We start from the raw sequence: 9,259 nt of genomic DNA, 5'->3' as shown, positions 1-9,259 counted from the left end.
GTTTGCACAGAAATCTTGAACAACGCCGCTGGGGTCACGGTGATGAGGCAGGAAGAGATATCAGAAAACACAAAACTCTGTCACAAAAAGCTTTTAATAGGAATACTTTATACACATGCATTCCCTTCATCTAAAGCGTGTACAATTCAGGACTCTAACCAACACCATAAACAATTTTAATGACTGGATACATAGTTTTGCAAGGAAAGCAGTGATGAGGCTAGGCCTACACGTGTCGCACAGGCTCCAAGCTTGTGTGGTGATGACAGACCTAAAGCGAGGGTAGAAAGCGGCACATGCGCTGTGAGTATATGTCGGACTATTATATATTATCGATTATTTTATATATTGTATATATTATAAATGACAAACATGCTTATTGACGCATCTCGTAACAAAATAAATATCTCACCAAGCTTATCCAAGACTTCTACAAATCTCAACCATTTCCCCTGTCCATCGCTCTTTCTCAGTGTCCTCCAAAAACATCTCATTGGTTTCGGCTTGCGTGGACACCTTTGCTTTTTCTCGAATGGCTGTCCGTGTGTCTACAATAGTGACCAATCAAACCTTTAATATCCAGTTTAACATGGCGCCCCGGTAATTATTAAAGGTAGATTATTAAAGTGTTGCCGCTTCTGAAGTATTACGCCGAAGATAGCAGACATGTCCCCTCACCCAGTCACATTATACTGACACTGAGCCAACCAGTCCTGTGTGCATTCTCTCCCAAGGGAGGTAGCAAGAAGTATTCTACTTTTTAAAGCCTTAGGTATAATCTGACCCGGGTTTGATCTCAGATGTCCTGACGTCGAGGCATTCGCTTCAACTCAAAGCGGTAGAGCAGACTTAATTTCGTGTCATTAGAATCAACCTTACTCATGCAGACATGTTTATGCCAGCAAACTGCGGACGGGCGGGGATTTTCCCCGAGGCTCTGCCCTGTTTCCTCCCATTCTAATGCTGGCCGCCGTCGTACATGCATAAGTGAAAAATTCTTCACATCAGCTGAAGGTGTCTATGTGCATTTAGTGTGGAATACATTAAAAAATACATGTACCTCTACATCTGCCTCCTTTTCGCATATTCATAAACTATAATATCAACCTTATTTCTACATGTACCTCTACTGAGTCTCATGAGTTCATGGTTATCTACAGTAAAATTAGGTTGTTCATCTATGCCCACTGTAAAGTCAGTCGCATGTGTTCATGCATGTCTTCTGTAAAGTCAGTCTCATGTGTTCATGCATGTCTACTGTAAAGTCAGTCTCACATGTCTATTCACGTCCACTATAAGGTCAGTCTCGTGTTCCTATACGTAAACTGTAAAGCCAATATCAAATGTTCATAATGCCCACTGTGAAGTCAGTACCATGTGTTCAATGTCCACTGTAAAGTCATTCTCCTGTGTTCATGTATGTCCACTGTAAAGTCACTATCACGTCTTCACGCATGTCCACTAATAAGTCCAGTGTCATATGTCCCATGCATTTTCACTGTGAAGTCAGTCCCAAGTGTTGAAAAATGTCCAATATAAAGTCAGTCCTATGTATCCATGCGTGTCCACTGTGAAGTCAGTCCCAAGTGTTCAAGAATGTTCACTGTAAAGTCAGTTCCTTGTGTTCGCGCATATTGAATGTAAAGTCAGTACCATGGGTTCATCAATGTCTAGTGTAAAACCAGTCCCAGGTGTTTATGCAGGTCCACTTCAAAAGTCAGTCGCATGTGTTCAACTATGTCAACTGTTAGGTCAGTCCCATGTGTTCATATATGTCTACTGTAAAGTCAGTCCCATGTGTCCATGGCGGTCACCTTTGAAGTCAATCTCATATGTTCATGGATCTCCACTGTAAAGTCAGTTACATGTGTTCCTGTATGTCCATTGAAAAGTCAGTTCCACGCGTTCATGCATACCCACTGAGAAGTCAGTCCCATTTATTCATCTACATATCCACTATGAAGTCAGTCCCATGTGTTTAGCTATGTCCACTGTAAAATCAGTCCCACACGTTCATGCATATCTACTATGAAGTCAGGCCCATGTGTTAGTATATGTCCACTGCACAATCAGTCCCACACGATCATGCATATCTTAGGCGGAAACAGTCCCATGTGTTAGTATATGTGTACTTTGAAGTCAGTCCCATGTGTTCATCTATATCTACTGTAAAGTCAGTCCTACATGTTCATGCATATCCACTGAAAAGTCAGTCCCTTGCATTCATGCTTATCCACTGTGAAGTCAGTCCTATGTGTTTATCTATGTCCAATATGAAGTCAGTCCTATGTGTTTAACCATGTTGACTTGCAAAGTCAGTCCCACGCATTCATGCATATCCACTGTAAAGTCAGTCCCACGCGTTCATGCATATCCACTATAACGTCAGTCCCACATGTTCATGCATATCCAGTGTGAAGTCAGTCCCATGTGTTCATGCATATCCAGTGTAAAGTCAGTCCCATGTGTTCATGCATATCCAGTGTGAAGTCAGTCCCATGTGTTCATGCATATCCAGTGTGAGGTCAGTCCCATGTGTTCATGCATATCCAGTGTGAAGTCAGTCCCATGTGTTCATGCATATCCAGTGTGAAGTCAGTCCCATGTGTTCATGCTTATCCAGTGTGAAGTCAGTCCCATGTGTTCGTCTGCATGTCCAGTGTAAAGTCAGTCCCATGTGTTCGTCTGCATGTCCAGTGTGAAGTCAGTCCCATGTGTTCGTCTGCATGTCCAGTGTGAAGTCAGTCCCATGTGTTCGTCTGCATGTCCAGTGTGGAGTCAGTCCCATGTGTTCGTCTGCATGTCCAGTGTGGAGCCAGGGCCATGTGTTCGTCTGCATGTCCAGTGTGGAGCCAGGGCCATGTGTTCGTCTGCATGTCCACTGTGGAGCCAGGGCCATGTGTTCGTCTGCATGTCCACTGTGGAGCCAGGGCCATGTGTTCGTCTGCATGTGCACTGTGGAGCCAGGGCCATGTGTTCGTCTGCATGTCCAGTGTGGAGCCAGTCCCATGTGTTCGTCTGCATGTCCAGTGTGGAGCCAGGGCCATGTGTTGGTCTGCATGTCCAGTGTGGAGCCAGGGCCATGTGTTGGTCTGCATGTCCAGTGTGGAGCCAGCGCCATGTGTTCGTCTGCATGTCCAATGTGGAGCCAGCGCCATGTGTTCGTCTGCATGTCCACTGTGGAGCCAGCGCCATGTGTTCGTCTGCATGTCCACTGTGGAGCCAGCGCCATGTGTTCGTCTGCATGTCCACTGTGGAGCCAGCGCCATGTGTTCGTCTGCATGTCCACTGTGGAGCCAGCGCCATGTGTTTGTGCATGTCCACTGTGGAGCCAGCGCCATGTGTTCGTCTGCATGTCCACTGTGGAGCCAGCGCCATGTGTTCGTCTGCATGGTCCACTGTGGAGCCAGCGCCATGTGTTCGTCTGCATGTCAGTGTGAAGTCAGTCCATGTGTTCGTCTGCATGTCCAGTGTGGAGCCAGTCCCATGTGTTCGTCTGCATGTCCAGTGTGGAGTCAGTCCCATGTGTTCGTCTGCATGTCCAGTGTGGAGCCAGGGCCATGTGTTCGTCTGCATGTCCAGTGTGGAGCCAGGGCCATGTGTTCGTCTGCATGTCCACTGTGGAGCCAGGGGCCATGTGTTCGTCTGCATGTCCAGTGTGGAGCCAGGGCCATGTGTTCGTCTGCATGTCCACTGTGGAGCCAGGGCCATGTGTTCGTCTGCATGTCCAGTGTGGAGCCAGGGCCATGTGTTCGTCTGCATGTCCACTGTGGAGCCAGTCCCATGTGTTCGTCTGCATGTCCAGTGTGGAGCCAGTCCCATGTGTTTGTCTGCATGTCCAGTGTGGAGCCAGTCCCATGTGTTCGTCTGCATGTCCAGTGTAGAGCCAGTCCCATGTGTTCGTCTGCATGTCCAGTGTAGAGCCACGGCCATGTGTTCGTCTGCATGTCCAGTGTGGAGCCAGGGCCATGTGTTCGTCTGCATGTCCAGTGTGGAGCCAGCGCCATGTGTTCGTCTGCATGTCCAATGTGGAGCCAGCGCCATGTGTTCGTCTGCATGTCCACTGTGGAGCCAGCGCCATGTGTTCGTCTGCATGTCCACTGTGGAGCCAGCGCCATGTGTTCGTCTGCATATCCACTGTGGAGCCAGCGCCATGTGTTCGTCTGCATGTCCACTGTGGAGCCAGCGCCATGTGTTTGTGCATGTCCACTGTGGAGCCAGCGCCATGTGTTCGTCTGCATGTCCACTGTGGAGCCAGCGCCATGTGTTCGTCTGCATGTCCAGTGTGAAGTCAGTCCCATGTGTTCGTCTGCATGTCCAAAGTGAAGTCAGTCCCATGTGTTCGTCTGCATGTCCAGTGTGGAGTCAGTCCCATGTGTTCGTCTGCATGTCCAGTGTGGAGCCAGGGCCATGTGTTCGTCTGCATGTCCAGTGTGGAGCCAGGGCCATGTGTTCGTCTGCATGTCCAGTGTGGAGCCAGGGCCATGTGTTCGTCTGCATGTCCACTGTGGAGCCAGGGCCATGTGTTCGTCTGCATGTCCAGTGTGGAGCCAGTCCCATGTGTTCGTCTGCATGTCCAGTGTGGAGCCAGTCCCATGTGTTCGTCTGCATGTCCAGTGTGGAGCCAGTCCCATGTGTTCGTCTGCATGTCCAGTGTGGAGCCAGGGCCATGTGTTCGTCTGCATGTCCAGTGTGGAGCCAGGGCCATGTGTTGGTCTGCATGTCCAGTGTGGAGCCAGCGCCATGTGTTGGTCTGCATGTCCACTGTGGAGCCAGCGCCATGTGTTCGTCTGCATGTCCACTGTGGAGCCAGCGCCATGTGTTCGTCTGCATGTCCACTGTGGAGCCAGCGCCATGTGTTCGTCTCCATGTCCACTGTGGAGCCAGCGCCATGTGTTCGTCTGCATGTCCACTGTGGAGCCAGCGCCATGTGTTTGTGCATGTCCACTGTGGAGCCAGCGCCATGTGTTCGTCTGCATGTCCACTCTGGAGCCAGCGCCATGTGTTCGTCTGCATGTCCACTGTGGAGCCAGCGCCATGTGTTCGTTCCATGTCCACTGTGAAGCCAGCGCCATGTGTTTGTGCATGTCCACTGTGGAGCCAGCGCCATGTGTTTGTGCATGTCCACTGTGGAGCCAGCGCCATGTGTTTGTGCATGTCCACTGTGGAGCCAGCGCCATGTGTTTGTGCATGTCCACTGTGGAGCCAGGGCCATGTGTTTGTGCATGTCCACTGTGCTGTGGAGCCAGCGCCATGTGTTTGTGCATGTCCACTGTGGAGCCAGCGTCATGTGTTTGTGCATGTCCACTGTGGAGCCACCACCATGTGTCTGTGCATGTCAAGTGTGGAGCCAGCGCCATGTGTTTGTGCATGTCCAGTGTGGAGCCAGGGCCATGTGTTTGTGCAATGTCCAGTGTGGAGCCAGGGCCATGTGTTCGTCTGCATGTCCAGTGTGGAGCCAGGGCCATGTGTTTGTGCATGTCCAGTGTGGAGCCAGGGCCATGTGTTCGTCTGCATGTCCACTGTGGAGCCAGGGCCATGTGTTGGTCTGCATGTCCAGTGTGGAGCCATCGCCATGTGTTCATCTGCATGTCCACTGTGGAGCCAGCGCCATGTGTTCGTCTGCATGTCCACTGTGGAGCCAGCGCCATGTGTTTCGTCTGCATGTCCACTGTGGAGCCAGCGCCATGTGTTCGTCTGCATGTCCACTGTGGAGCCAGCGCCATGTGTTTTGTGCATGTCCACTGTGGAGCCAGCGCCATGTGTTCGTCTGCATGTCCACTGTGGAGCCAGCGCCATGTGTTCGTCTGCATGTCCACTGTGGAGCCAGCGCCATGTGTTCGTCTGCATGACCACTGTGAAGCCAGCGCCATGTGTTTGTGCATGTCCACTGTGGAGCCAGCGCCATGTGTTTGTGCATGTCCACTGTGGAGCCAGCGCCATGTGTTTGTGCATGTCCACTGTGGAGCCAGCGCCATGTGTTTGTGCATGTCCACTGTGGAGCCAGCGCCATGTGTTTGTGCATGTCCACTGTGGAGCCACCACCATGTGTTTGTGCATGTCAAGTGTGGAGCCAGCGCCATGTATTTGTGCATGTCAAGTATGGAGCCAGGGCCATGTGTTTGTGCATGTCCAGTGTGGAGCCAGGGCCATGTGTTCGTTTGCATGTCCAGTGTGGAGCCAGGGCCATGTTTTGGTCTGCATGTCCAGTGTGAGAGCCAGGGCCATGTGTTGGTCTGCATGTCCAGTGTGGAGCCAGGGCCATGTGTTCGTCTGCATGTCCAGTGTAGAGCCACGGCCATGTGTTCGTCTGCATGTCCAGTGTGGAGCCAGGGCCATGTGTTGGTCTGCATGGTCCAGTGTGGAGCCAGCGCCATGTGTTCGTCTGCATGTCCAATGTGGAGCCAGCGCCATGTGTTCGTCTGCATGTCCACTGTGGAGCCAGCGCCATGTGTTCGTCTGCATGTCCACTGTGGAGCCAGCGCCATGTGTTCGTCTGCATGTCCACTGTGGAGCCAGCGCCATGTGTTCGTCTGCATGTCCACTGTGGAGCCAGCGCCATGTGTTTGTGCATGTCCACTGTTGAGCCAGCGCCATGTGTTCGTCTGCATGTCCACTGTGGAGCCAGCGCCATGTGTTCGTCTGCATGTCCAGTGTGAAGTCAGTCCCATGTGTTCGTCTGCATGTCCAAAGTGAAGTCAGTCCCATGTGTTCGTCTGCATGTCCAGTGTGGAGTCAGTCCCATGTGTTCGTCTGCATGTCCAGTGTGGAGCCAGGGCCATGTGTTCGTCTGCATGTCCAGTGTGGAGCCAGGGCCATGTGTTCGTCTGCATGTCCACTGTGGAGCCAGGGCCATGTGTTCGTCTGCATGTCCACTGTGGAGCCAGGGCCATGTGTTCGTCTGCATGTCCACTGTGGAGCCAGGGCCATGTGTTCGTCTGCATGTCCAGTGTGGAGCCAGTCCCATGTGTTCATCTGCATGTCCAGTGTGGAGCCAGTCCCATGTGTTCGTCTGCATGTCCAGTGTGGAGCCAGTCCCATGTGTTCGTCTGCATGTCCAGTGTGGAGCCAGGGCCATGTGTTCGTCTGCATGTCCACTGTGGAGCCAGGGCCATGTGTTGGTCTGCATGTCCACTGTGGAGCCAGCGCCATGTGTTCGTCTGCATGTCCACTGTGGAGCCAGCGCCATGTGTTCGTCTGCATGTCCACTGTGGAGCCAGCGCCATGTGTTTGTGCATGTCCACTGTGGAGCCAGCGCCATGTGTTCGTCTGCATATCCACTCTGGAGCCAGCGCCATGTGTTCGTCTGCATGTCCACTGTGGAGCCAGCGCCATGTGTTCGTTTGCATGTCCACTGTGAAGCCAGCGCCATGTGTTTGTGCATGTCCACTGTGGAGCCAGCGCCATGTGTTTGTGCATGTCCACTGTGGAGCCAGCGCCATGTGTTTCTGCATGTCCACTGTGGAGCCACCACCATGTGTCTGTGCATGTCCAGTGTGGAGCCAGCGCCATGTGTTTGTGCATGTCCAGTGTGGAGCCAGGGCCATGTGTTTGTGCATGTCCAGTGTGGAGCCAGGGCCATGTGTTGGTCTGCATGTCCACTGTGGAGCCAGGGCCATGTGTTGGTCTGCATGTCCAGTGTGGAGCCATCGCCATGTGTTCATCTGCATGTCCACTGTGGAGCCAGCGCCATGTGTTCGTCTGCATGTCCACTGTGGAGCCAGCGCCATGTGTTCGTCTGCATGTCCACTGTGGAGCCAGCGCCATGTGTTCGTCTGCATGTCCACTGTGGAGCCAGCGCCATGTGTTTGTGCATGTCCACTGTGGAGCCAGCGCCATGTGTTCGTCTGCATGTCCACTGTGGAGCCAGCGCCATGTGTTGGTCTGCATGTCCAGTGTGGAGCCAGCGCCATGTGTTCGTCTGCATGACCACTGTGAAGCCAGCGCCATGTGTTTGTGCATGTCCACTGTGGAGCCAGCGCCATGTGTTTGTGCATGTCCACTGTGGAGCCAGCGCCATGTGTTTGTGCATGTCCACTGTGGAGCCAGCGCCATGTGTTTGTGCATGTCCACTGTGGAGCCAGCGCCATGTGTTTGTGCATGTCCACTGTGGAGCCACCACCATGTGTTTGTGCATGTCAAGTGTGGAGCCAGCGCCATGTATTTGTGCATGTCAAGTATGGAGCCAGGGCCATGTGTTTGTGCATGTCCAGTGTGGAGCCAGGGCCATGTGTTCGTTTGCATGTCCAGTGTGGAGCCAGGGCCATGTTTTGGTCTGCATGTCCAGTGTGGAGCCAGGGCCATGTGTTGGTCTGCATGTCCAGTGTGGAGCCAGGGCCATGTGTTCGTCTGCATGTCCACTGTGGAGCCAGCGCAATGTGTTCGTCTGCATGTCCACTGTGGAGCCAGCGCCATGTGTTTGTCTGCATGTCCACTGTGGAGACAGCGCCATGTGTTCGTCTGCATGTCCACTGTGGAGACAGCGCCATGTGTTTGTCTGCATGTCCACTGTGGTGCCAGCGCCATGTGTTTGTGCATGTCCACTGTGGAGCCAGCGCCATGTGTTTGTGCATGTCCACTGTGGAGCCAGCGCCATGTGTTTGTGCATGTCCACTGTGGAGCCAGCGCCATGTGTTTGTGCATGTCCACAATGGAGCCAGCGCCATGTGTTTGTGCATGTCCACTGTGGAGCCAGCACCATGTGTTTGTGCATGTCCACTGTGGAGCCAGCACCATGTGTTTGTGCATGTCCACTGTGGAGCCAGCACCATGTGTTTGTGCATGTCCACTGTAGAGCCAACACCATGTGTTCGTGCATGTCCACTGTGGAGCCAGCACCATGTGTTCGTGCATGTCCACTGTGGAGCCAGCACCATGTGTTCGTGCATGTCCACTGTGGAGCCAGCACCATGTGTTCGTGCATGTCCACTGTGGAGCCAGCACCATGTGTCTGTGCATGTCCACTGTGGAGCCAGGGCCATGTGTTTGTGCATGTCCAGTGTGGAGCCAGGGCCATGTGTTGGTCTGCATGTCCACTGTGGAGCCAGGGCCATGTGTTGGTCTGCATGTCCAGTGTGGAGCCATCGCCATGTGTTCATCTGCATGTCCACTGTGGAGCCAGCGCCATGTGTTCGTCTGCATGTCCACTGTGGAGCCAGCGCCATGTGTTCGTCTGCATGTCCACTGTGGAGCCAGCGCCATGTGTTCGTCTGCATGTCCACTGTGGAGCCAGCGCCATGTGTTTGTGCATGTCCACTGT

This window comes from Liolophura sinensis, chromosome 10 (genome assembly GCF_032854445.1).
Source record: "Liolophura sinensis isolate JHLJ2023 chromosome 10, CUHK_Ljap_v2, whole genome shotgun sequence".
NCBI classification, from domain to species: Eukaryota; Metazoa; Mollusca; class Polyplacophora; order Chitonida; family Chitonidae; genus Liolophura; species Liolophura sinensis.
The sequence above is the reverse complement of the archived record's forward strand: the minus strand, read 5'-3'. Positions refer to the sequence as shown.